Source organism: Tinamus guttatus, unplaced genomic scaffold (genome assembly GCF_059628265.1).
Source record: "Tinamus guttatus ecotype Peru unplaced genomic scaffold, ASM5962826v1 Tinamus_guttatus_pri_ptg000330l, whole genome shotgun sequence".
Lineage (NCBI taxonomy): Eukaryota > Metazoa > Chordata > Aves > Tinamiformes > Tinamidae > Tinamus > Tinamus guttatus.
Genome location: NW_028288864.1, coordinates 1,521,609 through 1,542,247, shown reverse-complemented (window position 1 = coordinate 1,542,247; position 20,639 = coordinate 1,521,609).

Genomic DNA, 20,639 nt, shown 5'->3' with positions numbered 1-20,639 from the left:
GTCAGAAGAAAAGCAGGCATTTACTGTGTATTCATGACAGAATAAGGCTGGGTCACACCTTTGGATGATGCACTCAGTAGCTGCAAATTCAGGAATAAGTACAGTAAAGGGGCAAGGTGAACCTGCAGAAAACACAGTGCCAGGGAGCCTCAAAACCTAGAACTCGCCCTCTGCCCTCCCCACTGATGTTTTGCTCTTCAAGGGCAAAATGTTGGTTTAATTTAAACCCATCCACCCTGCTTGCAGACTGGATTTAATTAAACATAGGAGAGTTCCTGAGTAGCCAGTTCTCATCACTCTTTGCAAACACCAAGGTGTCTATCCATCCCCACAAACCGTTCCTCCTGGCTTTATCTTTCTCCGTGGAAGAGCGCAGAGCACACAAGGCAAACACAGCTTCATTCCAGCCCAACACCTGATCTGTTTGAGCGCACCCACCTTTATGCTCCAGCCCTCATGTGGAAGCCCTGGAGCAGCAAGGATGCCCCACACGCTGCTACCCCGGCCTCTGCCTTGTGTCACCTGTCTTGGCCCCTGCTTCCACGTGCTATTTATAGCCCCTGCAGTAATGTTTTCTACATGCAAACACGCCTTCTGCTTGTGCCTGTTGGCAACTTATTGATAGACGTGTGTGAATGTGCATGTCTGTGCACGTATTTGCGCTGTTCCATATATTTGTGTATGCGACTGTATGTTTGTATTTCACTTGTAATTGTTTCCTTCCGGCTGCAATGCAAAGCTGTAAATATTCCAATTTCTTCTGGCACATGCAAGCAGTTGTGATTACAAGTATGCAAGTTTGCCCATAAGAGCTGACGCATCCATTTCTGATCACAGCTTCAGTGGGAAGCCTGCATCTCCAAGTGTGCATTTGCATAGCAAAAATGAGGGTTCTTAATAAAAGATAAAACTGGATGGGGTTGCACTTAGCTCCAAGACAGGTGAGCTTAACGCTAGCATTGAAGGTGCACATTGTTAAGCTGAATGTTACAAATACATTTTTAGGTATACCTACATTAGCATCGGGAAGGAAGCGTATTGTTTTTTGAAATAAATTCAGAAAGTTCTAACTAAGTAGATAGAATGACATGTTTACCATGAAAATACATTCAAATGGTCCAACAAAAAGCATATATTCATGTCAGTAAGATTTCTTTTGTAATCGCACTCTTTCTGCATATAAGTGTTTATATTACTCGATCCTGAAATGGTGCAAATCTGAAGAGCACCAAAGATCTCAAAGTGCTGCATTCTGCTTTGAAGTGCAGCTGTATCAATATTTCAGTTCCTTCTGTATCTTCATATCAAAAACAGCACTGTGATTAGAGATAAATCATTTGTAAAAAGAATTTATTCAATGAACCCTTTTTTCTTCTTGTTCGTGCACTATGCACAAACAGTTTGCAGTTTACCAGAATTTAGATCCAGCTTCATTAACAAAAAGAAAGAAAAAAAAAAAGGCAGTTAAAAAAAATAGAGGCTGGTATTTCAAGCCTGATTCTGAACGGCAATGGAAGGACATACTGCGACACTGATACTCTGCTCTTAAATGACTGGGTAGATAGCCTAAAAGAATGGAGAACGCAGATGATGGACATATTAAAGCAAATGTTTTCTCCAACAGATTTAAAAGGATTTCCCCCGTGCACAGACAGGATGTCAGGAGGGAAGCTGTCCCTTGCCTATTCTACAGTTTGACTGTGCTTAATTTAGCTTAACTTGAGCCACCGGATCTGAAATCGCCCCAGGCACTTGGAGGGGTCTGTAAGACCAAAAACAGAGTTGCTATTTATTTTTCATTGTTCAAAATCAGGAAAACACATGATCGAAATCAGGCTCCACTGGTGGAAATTAATAGCCATTTGCAAAGTGCCCAGCATTTCCTGCCCCACATAAATCCAAAAGCAGGAAAGCAGGATGGAGAAACAGCCCCCACACCAGCAACGTCACATGCACCCCCAGGCCACAGGGCTCGAGGGTCCGTGGGCCAGTTCCCTTGGAGCATTTAAAGCCATTTGCCACCTCGCAGGAGAAGGGAGCTGCGGTTTCCAGCTGCGCTTGGTGGGTGGCCCCAGCCCTGTGCGCGCAGCGGGAGCAGGGCGAGCGGCTCCGCGGCTCCCCTGTCCCTCAACCCCCCGGGGCTGCGTGCGGTACCAGCCCAGTAGCCAGCCCAGGTGCACACAGAGCCACTATGATATACTAAGTCAGGACAGCATAGAGTACTTTGCATTTCTGTCCTGATCTGGAGATGTTAATTGCATCCGTAATAGCTCCAGGGGGCTTGCAGACTAAACGCAATTTCAATGAACTATTAGGCTTCTTTCTTGGAAAGGACCATTAAGATTGCAGAGATTGCAGAGCAAGTGCTCAGTGTGAGATGCCATTTGTACGAACTGTGTCACAAACTGTGGAGAGGGACATGGAGTCCCTGTAGTAAAACCGGTATGCGAGGCTGAGTGCAGCAAAGGGCCCTTCTGAAACCGTTCCAGATCTTCTCGTTACTGCACAGCACTTGAGTTAGTGCTCAAGAGTAACAGGGCACAGAGACGAGTCCCGCTGCAATGAAACACAACCTTTTTGCAAACTGAGATGGTTTTAATAGAATGGATCTCAATAACCAATGCTGTTTTACCACTGTGCTATTCAACACCATTTACTCCTTTTCCATAGAATTAATGAAATACAGGGTACCACCCTTTTGGGATTCAATATTCAGAAACAAATAACTCAGCTGCTATGAATTTCTTTTCACCATTCCCAGAAAGCATTGGCATGGCGTAATCATCCGCTGATCAAATTTAGTGTTTGGCTTTTAAAACAAGGACACAATCAGGTCCTTAATTTCCTCCAGCACAGATGACAGCGCAACACTTGCAAAGCACCTTCGGTTTCTGACTGTTCCTAGGGAAAGGGGCTGTGAAGGAAGCAAAAGCACAGAAGTACCAGGGTAAACCGCATCTGCATCACCACCAGTTTGGAAGCCATTTTGATACTTGTTTTTTCTGACTCTAAACATCCTCTAAATCTCTTCTCAAACACATGCACGGTGCATTTTCAGATGTTGCCTTGCTACAGTCACTGCTACATCTTTGAAGAGGCATGAAGGAGGTTAGTATCATGGGGCTGAATGGTGCCAGCTGCTTTCATATAAGATGCAGCTGCATAACAAAAGAATTGTGAGAAACAGAAATAAGTCCCTGAGCTGGTTTTTAAGGCTACATAATGATAGAAGGCTAAAATCACACAGTCTTAGCTTTGTCATGTTAAACATGTTTTATGTTATATCTTGGCATATACTTACAATTGCAATTAATTCTTTGCATTTTTGCAGGCAACATGATCTTGAACAAGAGAGATGCTGAAGAATCACACTAGTCACCATATAAATAATATGAACACAAACCTGGATACAGAAAAATAAAGACAGGATTAGTTTCTACTTCCATCCAAAACTATAAAGATTGCCAACTTCTTGTACCTAGAGGAATGCAGAACAGGATGGGTAACTTTATCAAGCATGTAAGGATCTGGGTTCAAACGGTGCCATTGCCACCCCTGTGCTACGCCTCCAACACAAGAACAGTCTGGAAATGGTAAAATCTGCAGTGAGATCAAAGGCTGGGAGCTGTGCCAATGGCTTTCACTAGTAGAAAACAGGTAATTTTGCTTCCTTTTAACAGGTAGATCTGGTAGTTTTACAGTTCTGTTTTCTATACAGTTCTAGGGCAAATAAACTGCCAAACGATCTTTTCTTGATCTAATATCAGAAGGGTTAGGGGAGGAGAGCGATACCTGGGCATGACTGCTCCAAGGGCCTGTGCATTGATGGCAAAGTGGCCTCTGGATTTCAGAGCTTCCCTTCTTGTCTTTGAAGTCACAGTTCACACGTCGGTGGCCACCCTGGCTTTCCCTGGGTCCACGGCACTTCATGCTTTACCACCTCTCACTGCTGTCAGATGCCAAGCAAAATTCATTTTCTTTTGTAAAAGCTAATCTCTTTATAACAGCATTTATGCATTAAATTAATGAAAGATCAGAATATAAAGATGTTCATTTTTGATTACTTGCCCATTTACAGGAAATTCAGTTAAAACTCTGTTTAGTTTTATCATCACTAGACAAAATAAGCATGACAGGATATTCTAGCCTCTGGATTATGTAGATAACACACAGAAATGTCATTTACATTTTCATTCTTTTCACAGAGCAACAAACCCATGCTTGCAAGCAAATTAAAATTCAGAACTTAATTGGATTTTTATATTCTCTTTAAACAGGTAATATTGTTTTCCTTCTTTTTATTATTGTATCTGAACACTGGATTTCATTTTGAGAGCGTGCCACTGAAGGTGAGAGGCTCTCTCTGCTAAATGGTTCATTTAACACCATTAAAATCTACCTTTCTTCAGTGCGTTTGAGGATTTTAGATTGCTGAATTCCAATATTTCAGTATTACTATTAAACAAGAAAAAGGCTGAGGAAAATGATTTTCTTCTGCATGTGCATAAACATACATATAAATATGTATCTGTACAAGCACATGCATACATATCTATATATTTGCATCCATATGTGCATGCACACACATACTTATTTATACATGGGGAACCTTTGGGGGAAAAAAAAATCAAGCATATTCTGAGCCTTTTCCAAAGTCTACTATGGCACGAAAGCAATGGAAACCACTCCTTATTGTCCTTTCTTTTCTGATTATCCCAAGTTTCACTGACAGATCGCACTGCCTGGTGCTACATTCACTCTGACATTGGCCTGCCAAGTCCAAGCAGCTTCTCTACAACTGCTGGGAACGAAGCGCAAGCCCCGCACTGTACGCAAACTTCAGGCCTTAGCCAGAAGAAAGAAGCTTATTGAGGCAGAATTAGAAATACCCCAGGGAAAACTTAGCTAAGTTGTTTGTATTTTCCTTGAAGATAGTGAGATGAGTACACAACATTTGTAAGGACAAGCAGAGGGCAAGGTCATGCTGAGGAACCCCACGGCATCGTGCCACTACTGCCTTGTGGCATCGGAGAGGAGAATTGCACCCCAGGGCATCCTGCACTTAAAGCTCATGGAGACTCCCCTGCTTTGTGGCACTGGAATGAAGGATTTCACTCTTAACGTTGCTTTCCACAACACTGCTTGTTGTAAGTGCAAGAACAGTCACTTGCTACCAGAAAACGGGTGAAATCATGAGAATGCAGAACAGTGAGGATACCATTTCTTGGCCAGTGCTCCTGCTTCACCCTCCAAGCAGTTTCAGCACAGCAGGAGAAGCACGAGGCCATTTCCATCAGTGGCCCTCGGCCACACAGTTATGCTTTATTCCAGGGTGACGAGGTCTTCCAGCAAATACAGAGCCTACCCAGGCTGGACTATTCCCACCCATCTAATAAACACTCCTTGACCCTGAAGAACTCACTTAAGTGGAAGCTTGACTGCAAAAGCCTCTGTACTAAGCAAATACACGTGGATTAATCCCAGCTCTCTCTTTCCTCCTATTACTTCTGGTCAATGCAGGTCAAACATCACACCTGCAACTCAAAACTTCCCCACGCTGCAGATCTGCACAGGGTGATGCATGAGCAAAAGCATCTCTGAGGGAGGGCTAATTATAAAACTGCCAGTACCTCTGGGAATAATTTGACCACAAATGTCAACTAATCAGCAGGGGTAGGAACATTCTTGCTGAAATAGAAAACGCTCCACATCAAGTCTCCGCATTTTGCATTGTATCATTTTCAAGAGCGTGACTTAAAACTGACTGTGCCAAATCTCTTCCCATATATTTTTTGTTTTCTCTGCATCAGTGATGCCAAGTTTCAACCCCTGCCCTGGGCTACACAAATGTGTAAATTTAAAAGGTGTTTTGCCTCCACAGCAACATCCTGCCCAGCATATTACTAGTTGCACTTTACTACACCTACGTGACTGAGACCTACACCAGCTCAGCGCAGCAGATCACAGGCACCAGCTGAGACCTTGGCCCTCATTTCACAAGCCATGTTTAACAGGACTTTACCTGAAAGATTGGGGCAGTCTAAACCACATGTGGAAAGGACTGCAACTTGAGCAAGGATTTGGATTAACTTTTCAAAAATGAACCTTTCTCACACAAATCCACACGTAGTGAAGAGGCAAACAAGGAATCAAAGAAGGCACTTGCTGTTACGTTTTTTTCATAGTTTTGTCTGCCTGCATTTTGTCATTCCCTGGGAGTTCAGAAGCAAGCACACAGTCTGTCAAAAAGCCTTTTTTGTGTTTTTTCCACCCAACCTAGAGCAAAAACTATTAAAGGAACATATAATGGGAAAACCTGTTCCCACTAGGATATCAAGTCCAACTTTGTAGACATCAAAGGTTTGTCTAATTCCAATTTCTTTGGCATAACTGTCAGAATTTGCTCTGCCATGCTTATTTATCGCAGACAAGTGGCTGTTTTTCCCTCTGATGAGCCCAGCTATGAACCAGCCTCACTCCAACACGATTTCCAGCGTAAGGGTGTGGGAGCGCGAGACGCCGGCACACGCTGCTCCGTGCTGGGCTTCGGGTAGCCACGCACCGCTGAAACGGCCAGAGGACACCAACATGAAAGGGGCGCACGGAAACAGCTACACATACCCATTCAGGAATTTGAAAAGGCATTCTCAGAAAAGTAAAAAAAATAAATAAAATAAAATAAAAAAAGTCTCTGTTTTCTTATTTTTAACGAAAATGCCTTCTGTTTTAGTAATAATCAAAGCTCTTTTGAAAGCACAATAATCTGCTATAAATTAAAAAAATAAAATCCAGTTTGTAAGAATTCTTTTCATTTATATATTTGTAAGTCTGCAGTGAGATGATGTCCGATCACACATTTCTGCCAGCAGCATTCTGAATTATAGGTGATTGAGTGAGCACCACTGGCCTTGACCCTTCTCGGCAACTCCTTACTTCTGAACTGCCCTTGCTCTCACGGGAGCTTCCTTAACCCATGGAACAAGCTCTTGAAAGCTTCAGCTGCAAGATCTGCACAGAGCTCATGCTACCGAAGTGCTAACAATGATAGTTGGTAAAAAAAATCCCTGTTTTTCCTACTTCAGTGTGAAAGCCAGCTGGCTGAAACAGTTTTATTCTTGGGACATTTCATACTGATGCTGAGCAGGAAAAGGGTCCCAAGAAATAGCACCCTTCTAATCACATGTGCTGATTACTAGTCAAGAGGAACATCTTCACTAAAAAGTCTTTAAAAAAAAAAAGAGCGAAAATGAGAATTTTCTCATTTTTCAGAGGGGAATTAGTTTTTCCCCTCTACCTGAATAAAGAATTCTGTAATTAAATTACACTTCTTTCTCTAAAACAGATGCCAGTGCAGTGGCCATCAATCTATCACCCCAAAGAGAGACAGTGAAGTAAGGATGAGATCAGACACACACATTTTTTTTTCACATAAAGATGGTTGGAGGACTTCGCTCAGGGTGTAAGCTCATAATTTTAAGGTTACTGTCCAGGAAGCCTATGCAGTCTATTTTATCCCTCAAAAAACAACCAAACTCTCAGCTTATTCAGTTGAGAAAACTCAGATCAAAATCACAGCGCCAAGAAAGCCGCTTTTTAAAGCATTAAAGATGTAGAGACGGGCCCACTGAGATGATAGGCGCACTGTATCAAAACATCTGGCTGGCACCCAGTGTTTCAAGTCCTGTGAGGTTAAAAATGCACAGAACACCCAGTATCTTTATGTCCTGGAATAACAGATCTGACATAAGGAACACACACACACAATACCTGTCCCTTCACAAGATCACACAGTTTTACCTCACTAAAGTGTTAAGACTTCATATATGGTCCCTACCAAGAACTAAATACATCCACACGTCTCCTGACAATGGTGGTCTGGATGGAGACCCACAGAGCTGGATCTAGGTTCTTATGTCACGTGCAGGCTAATGTTCAAAAGTAGCAGCCATAAACTCAGGCAGAAGGTGAACAAAGGCCCAAATACGGTTAAAAACTCTGCTGCTCATTTTATTACCTGCTGGTAAGTATCTTTATGCCATTTATTCATCCAAAGTACCTATGAAAAGGAGCAGAAAAAGGTAAGCCAGGCCATCAAGTCCAGTTTTGGCAACACAAGTAACATGCCATAGTCTCCAGTCCCACAGGTATGTCTGTTTTGCATCCTTCCTCTTCCATCCCACATTGCATTGTCCAAACCAGAAAATAGCGAGTGGCACCTATAACAATCTTAACATCCAGGCACAAGCACTGGATGCCTTGGGAATACGCTGGAGACACCAGTGTTCCTCTCCCTTACCCAATTGTGACCCACTGTATTAAAAGAGCATTCGAATTTGCCCCTCTCTGTTCCTGTTGCTGTGTGATGTCAGACACGTGGCACGCTGTAGCTGACTGTACAGTCGCCAGTGACATTGTTCTTGCTGGCAGAGAGTGGTATGAAGCTTCAAGTATGAACTCCCTTTAAGGCTTTCTGCCTGGTGAACAGATTAAATCGTTCCTCTATCCCAAAGTCATGGATTTTCCATACTCTATCTCAGTTCTGAAATACAAGCTCAATATCTATAATGCTTATGACAGGAAAGATGTGGAATGTGCCCTTCAAATGGTTTGTTTCTCTCCTCCTTTCTGATTGCCATTTGTTGTCTCACCACCTCGCCGATCCACACGGCATCTTCGCAACACCCCTGGCAGCATGTTATAGGGAGATAATACTAATTAGAATTATCAAGTCCATCTTGATTTTGACATGATGCTACACGCTGCTGTGCAGGCTGTGGCAGATCCGTCACTCCTCAATCCACCCCCTAGATGTAGCACAGCTACAAGTGTTCACTTCATATCAACTTCTAACGGGAATGAGAAGGTCACCAGCCGCTCGCAGCACAGCTCCTGCTGATGCCGTGCCAAAGTCCTACTGCTTTTCCCCAGGATAAGCCCAGTTCTCTGATAGATCTGCCAGCTCCCACCTCTTCTCTTAAACTGGATCTCAGTAAAGTAGTCACGTACCCACACCGTTTAGAAACAGTTCATTTTCTCTCGCACCAACTCTAAAAGCCTTGTCAGGAAGCAGTGAATGAGCTGGAAATTAATCTATAAAACACACTATAGCTGTTCCTTATAATATAGGAATTGACAGGTTGCAATAAATACACTCAAGAGTGTTATGACAATAACTACTGCCTAAAGGGGAAGAAAACTGTAATTTTTCTATTCTGTGGACTCCTGAGACATAGTTTTGCTTTAAAAACTCTTCAGTTCAGATTTCATTAAGAAAGAATAAGAAATAATGCCAAATTTTCTTCTCTTTCTTTTTGGATATGCAATCAAAACTCTAGGACAATCTTAAAATACAAGAGATTTAGATTTTTTGCAATGATTTTTCTATCTACTTGTGCTCCTTTAATTAGCTATCAGCAGTACTTAATTTATTCCCACTGTATTGTTGCCAGCTTTTTCCATATCTCTCCCTACCTGTGAAAAAATCACAAAAATAGACATACAAAAATTAATCTTCCTGTTCCCTGTGCAGGGATATTGAAATGGTAATTGCATTCTTTATACCTCTAAAACCTGGTTCTACTTCTAGATACTTATCTGAAAGCCCAATGAAATTGTGTGATAGCTGTTGTTGATGCTACCTACACATTTCTGGAAGTTATTGAGCTCCGATAGTCATCAGTACATTGTAAGAACTTCACACAGAGAGGTTAAAGTTCATCAATGCCTTTGATTTCTGTTCTGAAGGGCGATTGTCAGGACAAATAAACTCCATTTATTAATCCTTAGCATCATACTTACCTTTATTTATCATAGCAACAAAAGAAATCTTGTCATCTCAAAAGTATTATATTCAGCTTGCAGCTGAGCAGCTTCTTATGAAGCCAGAGCTTAAGGACTGTTTCCCAGGGAGAGGGTGCCGTGTACTGTCAGTGAACGCTTCCCTGGATAGGGTAATTCTGGATTAAATGTCCTGGATAGGGTAAACCCTGGATAGGGTAATTCACTGCCCCACAAAAACACGTTCTGCTCTTCCTTTTCCCGCATCCCGCAAAAAATCCAGACTCCCGTGACCCTGTCGTGTTTGGAAGCTCACAGCTGCTGGAGACAAGGAAAACCTTGAAACTCTTCCTTCTGCAAGTTCTGCAGAACCTGCACTTGGACCCCTCCTCATCATTTAGACCCCTCCTTTTAATATGTCAAAGCCTCCTGAAATAGGAAGAATGATACGCCAATATTTTGTGACCTGATATCTGAAATGTCTCATGAAGCTAGGCAAGTTTTTCTTTTTTTTTTTTTTTTTTTAATTTTAGACCAAGTTAAAATTTAGGTTAAAAACTGACGTCAACGCATGGAAAGGCTAAAGAGTATCACCAGCTTAGCTGACTATGCATTCCAAAGCCACAATTTGTGATGAAATGATAAAACAAAGGTTCTCATTAAAAGAAAAGAGAGAGAATGGACATCTTTCTGAGGGACATTAATATTTCTGATTGAAATCTAAAGAAATTTTAATTTTCTGAATTTCTAAAGAGAAAGGGAAATGAACAGGTTTCACTGTTAAAGCCTTTCATCCAGCGTTCAGGTTCATTTCAGTGTGGTTTGGTAAGTTCTCACAATGGGCAGCTTCACATTCTCTACAGTAACAATAAAACAAACCCCGTTAAAAGGTCCTGACGATGAAAACTATTAAAATTGAATATACTATTTGCTCTGGTGAATTTCCCTAATTTGGAGCAAGTAATATAGTTTCAAGTAAGGACTCTTTTCCCTTTCACTAGAAAGCATGAATTACAGTCCTTCTATAAATTCACCCTTACTATCAATTAAATTAAATAAACAATGTCCAACTGCATTAGGAAGAGGCACAAAACGTTTCAATACCAGAGTTAGCTATCGCGAAGGCTTTTTAATGAGCATAAATTGATGTAATTAAAATTAAATCTACTTTTAGCATTTCTTGAGTAGATGCCCTATAGCCATTCCTAGAGAACAGTGTAGCAAAATAAACACTAGGCCAAAGCTACTATGTTTTTAGCAGATTAAATGGCAGGTTTCTGCTCTCTGGGATTTGTGAAATGAGTAAGGCTGGAGGATACAGTCCACTGTGGTTAAAAGAATGCAAAAGAAGATAAAAATTAAGCTTTTTGTTGAATTCAATTCTCCCCACACACACACATCACCTTCATTTTACAGAAGAAAATGAGGAAATGAAAATGCTTTTTCAGTATTAGTCTTTATAGCTTGTCTGTAACTCACTGGCAGCTTTTAAGAATCCTGCCTTTGAAGGCTGAAGCTACGCTGCAAGCTGTGATACGGCGAAACGCTGGGACATTTAAATCCAATGTGTTAGGCTAAAAGAGCACTTTTCTGTTACGAGACTGGCCTTCCTCTTTTTCTTTGTGTCCCCATACTAATAAAAGTATTGCCAGCATTACTGACTGTTCAAGGACAGGAGGTATTGGTTATCTTGGGACAAGTGGATGCCAGGTATATCTATAAATAAACTGCAGAGACTGAGGAGAGCAGAGAGCTAAAGGAGCTCAGCTGGAATATATTGGATAATTCTAAACTGATCACAGTTAATCAGAAATCATGAAAGGTCTTTGACACTTTAGAGAAACACTATGATGGTGGAGACGACGGTGACGTTAAGACGTGCCCAGCACGGAGATGTTTTGATCCCAGACATTCCATCACAAACTGCTCTGAGCTCACCTTGAAGGACACTCTTATTGGTATATCAGCTCTACCAACAAAATTGAAGGTATTAGTTACCACAAAGTGCACAGTCAAGCTCTTTAGCTCTTACCGAGATCCCCTCTGCAATGAAGGTTTGGCCTTAGACCAAAGACAAGGCACAAGAAAAAAAAAAAAAATCCCACACCCATGGCAACACGACCATTCCTCCTCTTACCTTCACAGGGCAGGATTAGGTCCCTATGTCGAAGTCCCACTGCCTCTGTCAGGTAAACCCTCCAACTCAGCTTCCTCCTCTGAAGCTCTCCTTCACACAGCAAATTTACTCTGGATGGAAAACAGAGAAAGATATTTCTGTGTGTGCAATAGTGTCATGGACAATTAGCGCCTTTGACATCCACTCTAGAGAGAGGAATTTCACTCTGTGTGGATAAATAAAGAGCTTAGGTCTCCAGGGCTGTCAGCCTTTAACAAACAATACATGCATGCAACAGTTTAGAACAGAAAATAAATCAGAACAGCAACTAGAAGGGTTCTTCACAACACAGTGTATGGTTAGGCTCCAGGAAAAGCAGGCCAAGTGGTTAATAAACACCATAAAATCCCCTCACAGCCCAGCATTATCTGTGGCTCTTAGAAAGGTAAAACATGCTTGAATAGATGTCAGTGTTCTTAACACAAAAGACTGCATGCTTAGAGAAAGGAAATTATAGCACAATATTTCTCCTGAGGCAGTACGAACCACTGTGCCTTATAATTGCAAGCATCAGATTTGAAAACATTTCCATAGCCTTGATGATCTGTGTTGCTGAGTGGCAGTATCCAAATCACTGGCTTAGGCTGCATGGACTGGAATGTGCATGACATGTAAAGTCTTTAAAACTTGATGCATGCATTTTTCGTCACTGTAAACACAGTGATTTTATTAAAGACATCCAGCTTGAAAGCACAGGAGTTCATTTACACAATGCTTTTAGAGTGAGACAGTTCTGCTCTTTCAGTGTATAATTCATTTCCTTTTTTCCCCCTTCTCTCTTCAGATTTTTCAAGGTTATCATCTCAGTGCTTCTTCCTTGGTACCAATTCCTCTGAACTTGAGCTCACAATGACTCACAGCAGGAAGGCACAGAGAGAGCTACCACCGGAAGCCTCCTTCTGGAGAGGCTACACAATAGTGCCTATTATTCAGTGACTTGAAACGTTGTCTTGACGGTATCTGTCTCTCAAACATCCCCATCTTTCATCTGCTCACCCAGGAACCTGAGCCGTGGAGGCGTCTCCGCTCCCGCCATCCCCACGCCCCGCTGCCGCAGCGCATGAAGCAGAGGCTGTCGATCCCGACGGCAGCTCTCACTCCCAAAGCTCATGTTCAGCAAATTGAAGCGGTGGGCTCCGAAGCTCAGTTCAGTCGTGTGCTCACTTGCCAGAAAAAGCCCTGAAAGGGTTTAGAAAAAAAATAATAATATCTTAAAAAGATATTGAAACGGGGGGCATTTTCCTTGGTCCCCCAAATCAGAGGTGGAAGGCAGTAGAAAAGACATTTCCAATACTTGGACTATGCTGGGGTAGGGGTTACAATCTTCTTTGCTGACTTTAGCCTTAATAGAAGACCTCTTAGTTTTAAAACTTCCACCCACATAGTTCAGTCAGCAGAATTGGGTAAACACTAGGGATATACAAATGTAAAGTTATGGGAAGACCTGATCCCCACCGGGTCTCAATGATGATGATAAAGGAGTGGACCATTCTGCATCCACAGGGCCTTCAGCTTTACAAGACTGAAGAGTCTTGCAGCCTGACAACAAGGTGCACGGCCATCACGTCATGTTAGCAAGCTCTCCAACTAGGCTACTAGTGATTTAAATCTGCCTGTGTTACGTATTGCTCCTTTTATATCTCTCTCTTCAAAAACCACACCAGGTAAAATCTAATACCATGCTCCGACTCACAAATAGCTATTCATTTTCAAGGATCTTTCACCTGAATATTTTTGTTAGAAACTTCTAAGAAAAACATCAGGTAATAGAAAGCGTAGGTGAATGAGTAAGTTCAACTGATTGCACCCAATAAACAAGGCATCCGTGGCTTCTGAACTCAATGGTTTTGTTTGGATGAATGCTGCAATGATTGTGGTACCTAAGAGTGGTTCAGGTTTGCAGGTTCCTACCCAGCTGTGCTATTAAATTCACTGTGTGATACTGAGCATGTTTCCTTGCCCCTCAGATTTGTTTCCCTTGACGTATTTGCTCCCATAATACATATGTATATCAGAAGGTTCTCAGAAGAGGAACCTTCTTCGTCCACAGACCTCCCTGTCTCTGTGTTGGCCCTAGCACCACAAATCTAACGATTGCTCTCACATACATACAATTATTATTCATAGCAGTCATAATACTAGAAATAATTATGTGGTTTATGGTCGCAGGGCCCATATAGCATATTGTTGCAGTCAGAAATTAGTCACTCAGTCCAAGACAATAGTAACATTCAGTCCCTGTGATGACTAGACCCAAGTTGCTCGGTGAGTGCTTAAAGCAGAGCTGTTGTTTACTAGTGGCAGCACTGTACCATATGAAAACATAACAACTTGATTGAATTCAAACAGTCAGCCACAATAAGGAAAAGGTGAAGGTATGTCTCTCTTAGGACAGTGTCTAGCTGCCTTTGACAGTTAGATTTCAAAGAGAAATCCCCCTCATTAAATGTGACATGCACACCCAGACAGGTCAGGTTATGTCCTTGTGTCTCTACAGCCTTCACGGGATGTCACACACAGAAGTGTGTAGCAAAAAACTTTCTGCCAAAGTAGAAAATAAGGATTTTTTTAAAGCAATTTAAGACTAGCACGGACTAGAAAAAGCAATTTCCAGTCTGGATTGCTCTCCACGGGGGGAAAAATGACTGCAGACTGTAGGCAGTTCGTCTGGACACACATCGTTCTAGAATTACAGCCTGGACGCACAGGTGGGCAGAGCGGAGAGGAGCTGATGAGGCCAGAACGACGCGGGAGGCTGCACTCAGACAAGCAGCTTGGGAAGGGGCTCAGGCCAAACCAGCTCCAGAAGGGGAGGGAGGGCAGTTTGACAAAACTCTGGAACACAAATACCGTAATAATGCAAAAACTACTAAAAATGCAACTACCCACTGGAGAGTTTTAGGGTTGCAGCCATCAGGAAGTACAAATACTCTTTCTGCTCAGTGCGAAACCTGCCATTTCCTCATGAACACACTTCAATAGGGACCGACAGCAGAAACGTTGAGCCTGGCTACAGCACCGGGGAGAGCAGCACGCAGCCTGGCATGGGGATGCATTGGTAGAAGATGGCTGGATTCAAGATGAGTCAGATTAGCAAGGTGGGGAGAAAAAGCAGAGCTGTCTGCACCCAGCACTGTGCTGGATCTGCTCCGGATCTAAAGGGTTGAGCACTCCAGAGCAGGGCCAGCCGCAACAAAATTCCCCCTCTCCCTCCCCAGTCTGGAGCTCTTTTGGTACCACCTTCTGCTGTGGAGCAAGAGGAGGAAGGATCACTAGGCCTTTCACCTTTCCACAAAGCTAGCCTAGAAATTCTACTAAAGCACCAAGTTGGACTGATCACACTCACATTTTAATCCCTCAGCTAATTCCTCAATGGGAGAGGCACCTCTTCTCCATTCAGGAGGCAGCGTTCAGAACATAAATATTTCATAAATGACTTCTTGAAAATTATCCACATATTTTTGCAATCCATGCTCAAGGATTGTTGTACAACAAAAACGAGCCTTGCTTTCAGGGTCCTGCTTTCCAGTCTCAGACTGATCCTGACAGTATTTAAAACACGCAACTATAATCTCATTATGAAGTTTTATACAAGAGATATCAAGGATATTTAGCAACTGCTGATGTTAAGGAACATTTTGAAACAGTTACTTGACTCCCATTATGTCCTACATTAAGGTAACACTTCCCAGGAGTTTATTTGTATTTCAAAGAAGAACACACTGACCATGTTCACAATTTCTAATATATCTTCCAGACACAAGGGATTATTTACCCATACTTGCATGCAAATATCTCATCTAATTCATTTCGTTCTTTCAAAATGTTGTTTAAATAAAGCTTTTCAGGGAAACGGAGCCTGCTTCAATTTATCTTAGTTGAAACTAGGACTATAAATCTCTTCAGTTTCCTTTATTGATCTTAGACAAAATTACAAATATAAATTACAGCTGCTGCAAATTAAATGTTCTAATGACTGTGTTTGAAAGCAAATGCAATAGCGTCAATAACACATTAGATAAGACACAGCAAGAATAGGATAAAGCCACCATTCACTGCTGAAATCAAAAATATTTCTTTAGAAACCCTCGGCCAGGGAAGTTCTCATTCCAGAACCAGATTTCTCTCATATCCCCAATTAATTTCTAAATTCAGTTAAACCATAACTGTAAGATCTGCTAATAGCTTAAAGTTTCCATCATAAAAACTCACAAAAACACCATATTGAAGAGACAATATGCCTTCCATACAGCCCAACTGGAAGCCTGTAAATGCAGCTCCAGACAGGGAGTCCCAACATTTGTCTTCCTTCACGATCTCACTAGAAACACTGGCCAAAAGGTCATGCTCCCCAAGGGCAAATATCAAGTGATGCTGCTTCAGGAAGATATGTTTCTTATGAAGGATCTTCTGTTTCACAAAGCAGCATAATCAGCAGCTTTGTACACAACTGACACTTACACCTTTATGTACAAAGGTATCTGTTTACCAGATCATGAAGTTGCAAGTGTAATAGCAGCAACTTTGCTGCATTTGATAAAACCGTAAAACGTTTCATCTGGCTGCCTATTGAGCTTTAAAAAGAATAACATTGGAAAGGGGACAATACTCCTGCTGACAATATCAAACCTAATCTGGAATCTGCTTCTCTGGAAGCGCATGTTTTTCCTCTCCTTCCTGCTACAGGCATTGCAAACACCCAGAAAAAAAGCTGACTACTTTTATACTTTCTAAAGTTTTATATGATCACCAAAGCTATCTGAATTTGTTCATTTGTGTGCAGCAAAGGAATCAACATTCCTACAGATTTAATGAAATGGAAACCCCTATTAACTAGGCAAATAAGCTCTCTCGTTATTAGATGCTGAAGAATTCACAGAGGACAGAGGGAATGAAGTCCAGTATCTTCATCTTGCCACTCACAAAACTAATTACCTCTAAGAAGAATTCAACTAGCTTGTTAGACATCATCATTTCAGAGTCTAGAAAGCACTAAATATTGAGAGTTATTGAGAGTTTTTTGCTTTTAAATGCACTAATAATTGAAAGTTTTGGCTGAGTGTATGGAAGCTAGAGAGACTTTGCACACAGGGCCAAGGCAAGAATCCACTATTGGCATGTGCTGTTGAATAGAAGATGGACAGATGCGACAGACCCTCCTACCTCGTGCACTGCCCCGTGGACGGTACCTTGTCTTTGGTGGTTACAGCAGACAGACCTCGACGCTCCCTCCCTTGGCACAAAAGGGAAGCAGCAGCTGGAGCCACCGTCTTGGTCCCGCTTGCTCCCTGGAGTCAGCCAAGCCGCTGCTGGCCAGTGCAAATCCACGGATTTAACTGGCATCACTGCCATCCTATGCTTTCGAAGGAAGGAGCTACACGTTTTCTTGAAATAAAAACATTCAATCAAGTTCCCAAAATCTTTGTGATGATGTGGGAAGCGCTTGTGGTTTTTGTGATAAAATTAATATGCATCACAGTCACATTCTAAACCTCTTGTCAATAAGGGTGGTAGGCCTAGGTCTCAAAGGCGCAAGCAAAGGGCTTCTCTGATGAGGCAAGGCTGCCATCCCGTCAGTCACTAGCATTTATGTAAAGCAGCATCTGACTTTCTGTTTTATCCTTCACTGTACATTAGTTTGTGTAATTTCACTCATGATTTACTTTGACCTTTAGCTAGGCTTGATACTTTCTTCATACCAAACTTGACACTTAATAAAGAAAATTTCAAAAAAAAAACAGCCAGTAAACAGCCAGTAAACTAAATACCTTACAAGAAAGGCAGATTCTATAGATCTATAGATAAAAATGATTGCTTTGCTGATGGCCTAAAGGAATCCCTCCTACTTCACTGTCAAATTGCCCCAAGTGGGACTCTCTTCATTAAAACTATAGCTTCACATTGATTTCTTTTCAAAATAAGCAGGTCATTCACAGCTCTTTTGTTGAGCTCTTTCGGGTAACAGCAGTCCACACATCCGGCTTTGGGGAGATTTTTCTCCTTTCGTTAGCGTTAGCCTGAGCTATTCTGCATGCGTGTATGCACGTCTATACGAGCTTCAGTGAGCCAAGGAAGGATTCCGCAGAAATCACCTGCTGGATGCAAAGTTTAGCTGAGAGAATTATTAACATTCAGCTAGTGTTAAATAGCAGGCAGGCAATTACACGGATCAGGTTAAATACCATTCACAATGGCTATAAGGCTTGAGATGTTTGCTCTTGGTATTGTAACTCAGTAGCATGGGGCCTGGAAAAAATGTGAGACGGAGAAAAGAATTGATCCCTTTAGTGGTAGTGGTAGGTGCCGTACTTTGAAGTTTTGCAGTGCAGCAATTAATGTCACACTTGCAAGGTGTGCGTGGGGTATGGTACAAAGCTCCAAGATACGTATGGAATGCATGGGAACCACTTCTGAGGATCCCAGCTGCTGGGTCTCTCCTGGTGACATGGCTATTTATGTGCCAAAGGCTGATGACCTCCCACCGTTGGATCACGGTGCAGGGAGCCTGCTTCAGCTGGGTTCCAAGGATCCTCCACCAAATGCCTATTGCCTCTTTGGCAATTCTTCACAGGAGGGAAAAACACAGGTTTTGCATTCAAAACTCTCACAGAGCTGTACAAGCAAAGGAAACATGAAAATCTCTTTGAAGATATTTAAATATCTTAGAGAGGTGACCAGACTCGGCAAGCTTAATTACCTTAAGCCATGAGAGGCAGAGAATGAAGGCACTGACAAGGAGAAAGAGAAGGGAAAAAAAAAAAACGAACTTCTTCCAGGACAACGAGACGTTACTATTTATGAACCTGCAAGAGAATTAGAGCTGAAATAATTAGACAGAAAAAGAGATTTTAATTAATGATGGTAATTCTTAGGAAAGGAATCAGATTGCCAGTTCTTTTCATCCATGAGGCGCATATAACCTCAGGGAGACGATTGCAAAGACCCGTGGCAGCCGCGCATCGACCGAGCGGAGCAGCTTGGCAGCCCAGTGCTCCCACCTCTTGGCCTTTGCTGCGGCTGAGCTCTGTGTTCTGAATAGTCATTCACTAAATCAGTTCCTTAGTACAAGGGGATCCTTTGATAGGGGCCAACTGATCTCTGAAGGCTTGAGTGAGCTTTTACTGGTGACCAGGAATCACAAAACCTATTGAAATGAATGTTGAGCCCCACAAGCTCAAATGAACACTAGACTGGGGTCCCAGTTGAGAAAGCCACTGTAAATAGATTACCAGTTCCCTCCGATACCTAAGGAACCACCAAAAAATAAGCAAAACTAAATCTGTGCATGCCCTGCTCATTCAGCTCACGTCACTTTGTTTAACTCCCTGTTATCCTGTTTAGAAACAGCGGTCACTTCATCCCAGACCCCACCAGCTCCACAGCTGTGAGGGCCATAAGGCACTTGACTTCTGAAGCAGGGCAAGAGACAGGGATTTTTTTTATTTTTTCAGTTGATCTTAATAAAATTCTCGAGTAATGAAATGCTGGCAGAAGTCTTTCGCCTTTCACATTTAGGGGTTCTCCACCACTCTGCAGTTGGATGGACAAGTTCACCTACCAGGAGTGCTCAGGAGACTAATAGATTTGGGGGCACAAGTTCCCAGGCAGAAGGAAAACTAGTTTGGCTGGTGACTGAAATTTAATTCTCACTGCCTAACCAAGCCAGATGGATTCAACCAAATCTGAAAAGTACTACCTACCTGCACCTCCACTTACGGCATGGAAAACAACCATCTTCACTACTTGATTAAGTCACATGTTTTTACTCTACTTTAACATGAGTATTTCCACTAGCCAGGTCAAAGAGTCTGTTCTCAAAAACCTACTGTTATTAATTCAGCAATTACAGCTTTATGGTGGCAAGGAACTCTTGGTGTTTGAGTTGGCACTGGAAAGCTGTAATTCTGAATGGGACATGACATGAATTACTGGATTGCTGTAATTCTTCAGCTTTTCATGCATTTTCACTGCATATATTAAAATACAGCAAGTAATTCACTTTTAATTATGCAAATTCAAAGACAGTAAGACAAGAGATGGATGAGTTTTTAAATGCCTGCTCTGCCTGGCCACCTGGGGTTAGCACAGAAAATCCACCAGCTAATCAGGTAACCTGGCCCACCAGTTGCCTGGGAGTGCACAAAAATACCTCTTCTTAGTGCACCTCTGTACACCGCAAGAGTGTACAGAATAGTAAAGAAATTGCCAAGCCAAGAGGGAGCTGGGAAGAGACAGAGCTCAACTTGCCTTCCTGGTTTCTTTGGGTGTTCAAGGACAGTGCACACACAGCTGTCCTCACATGTGACACCAACAAAATGCCTTAGTGATATTCAAAACCTGACTACGTGCTTTCTAATCTGGCAATTTTCCTCCAAGCATTAGGGCTTGCCTTGTCTAGGACAGCCTCCTCCACCACCATTCCTCAAGGAAAGACTTGCCCCACAGAGATGATTCAAACAACTTTAAATCAGACTGTTTAAATCAGAACCACCGAGTGCTTCATATTCTGCAACTCTGCCGTTGGCTTCTCCATTGCTGTTCAGCTGCAAGCACCTTTCACATGCACGTGTACACGCACAAGTCTGACTGCAGTGAGGGAAATAAGTCACACCGCTTTCCAAGACATTGTTGTTAAACCGTAAGGTACCAAGTGTAGTAACGATGGCTTGTTAAAAGCCTAGTGGCT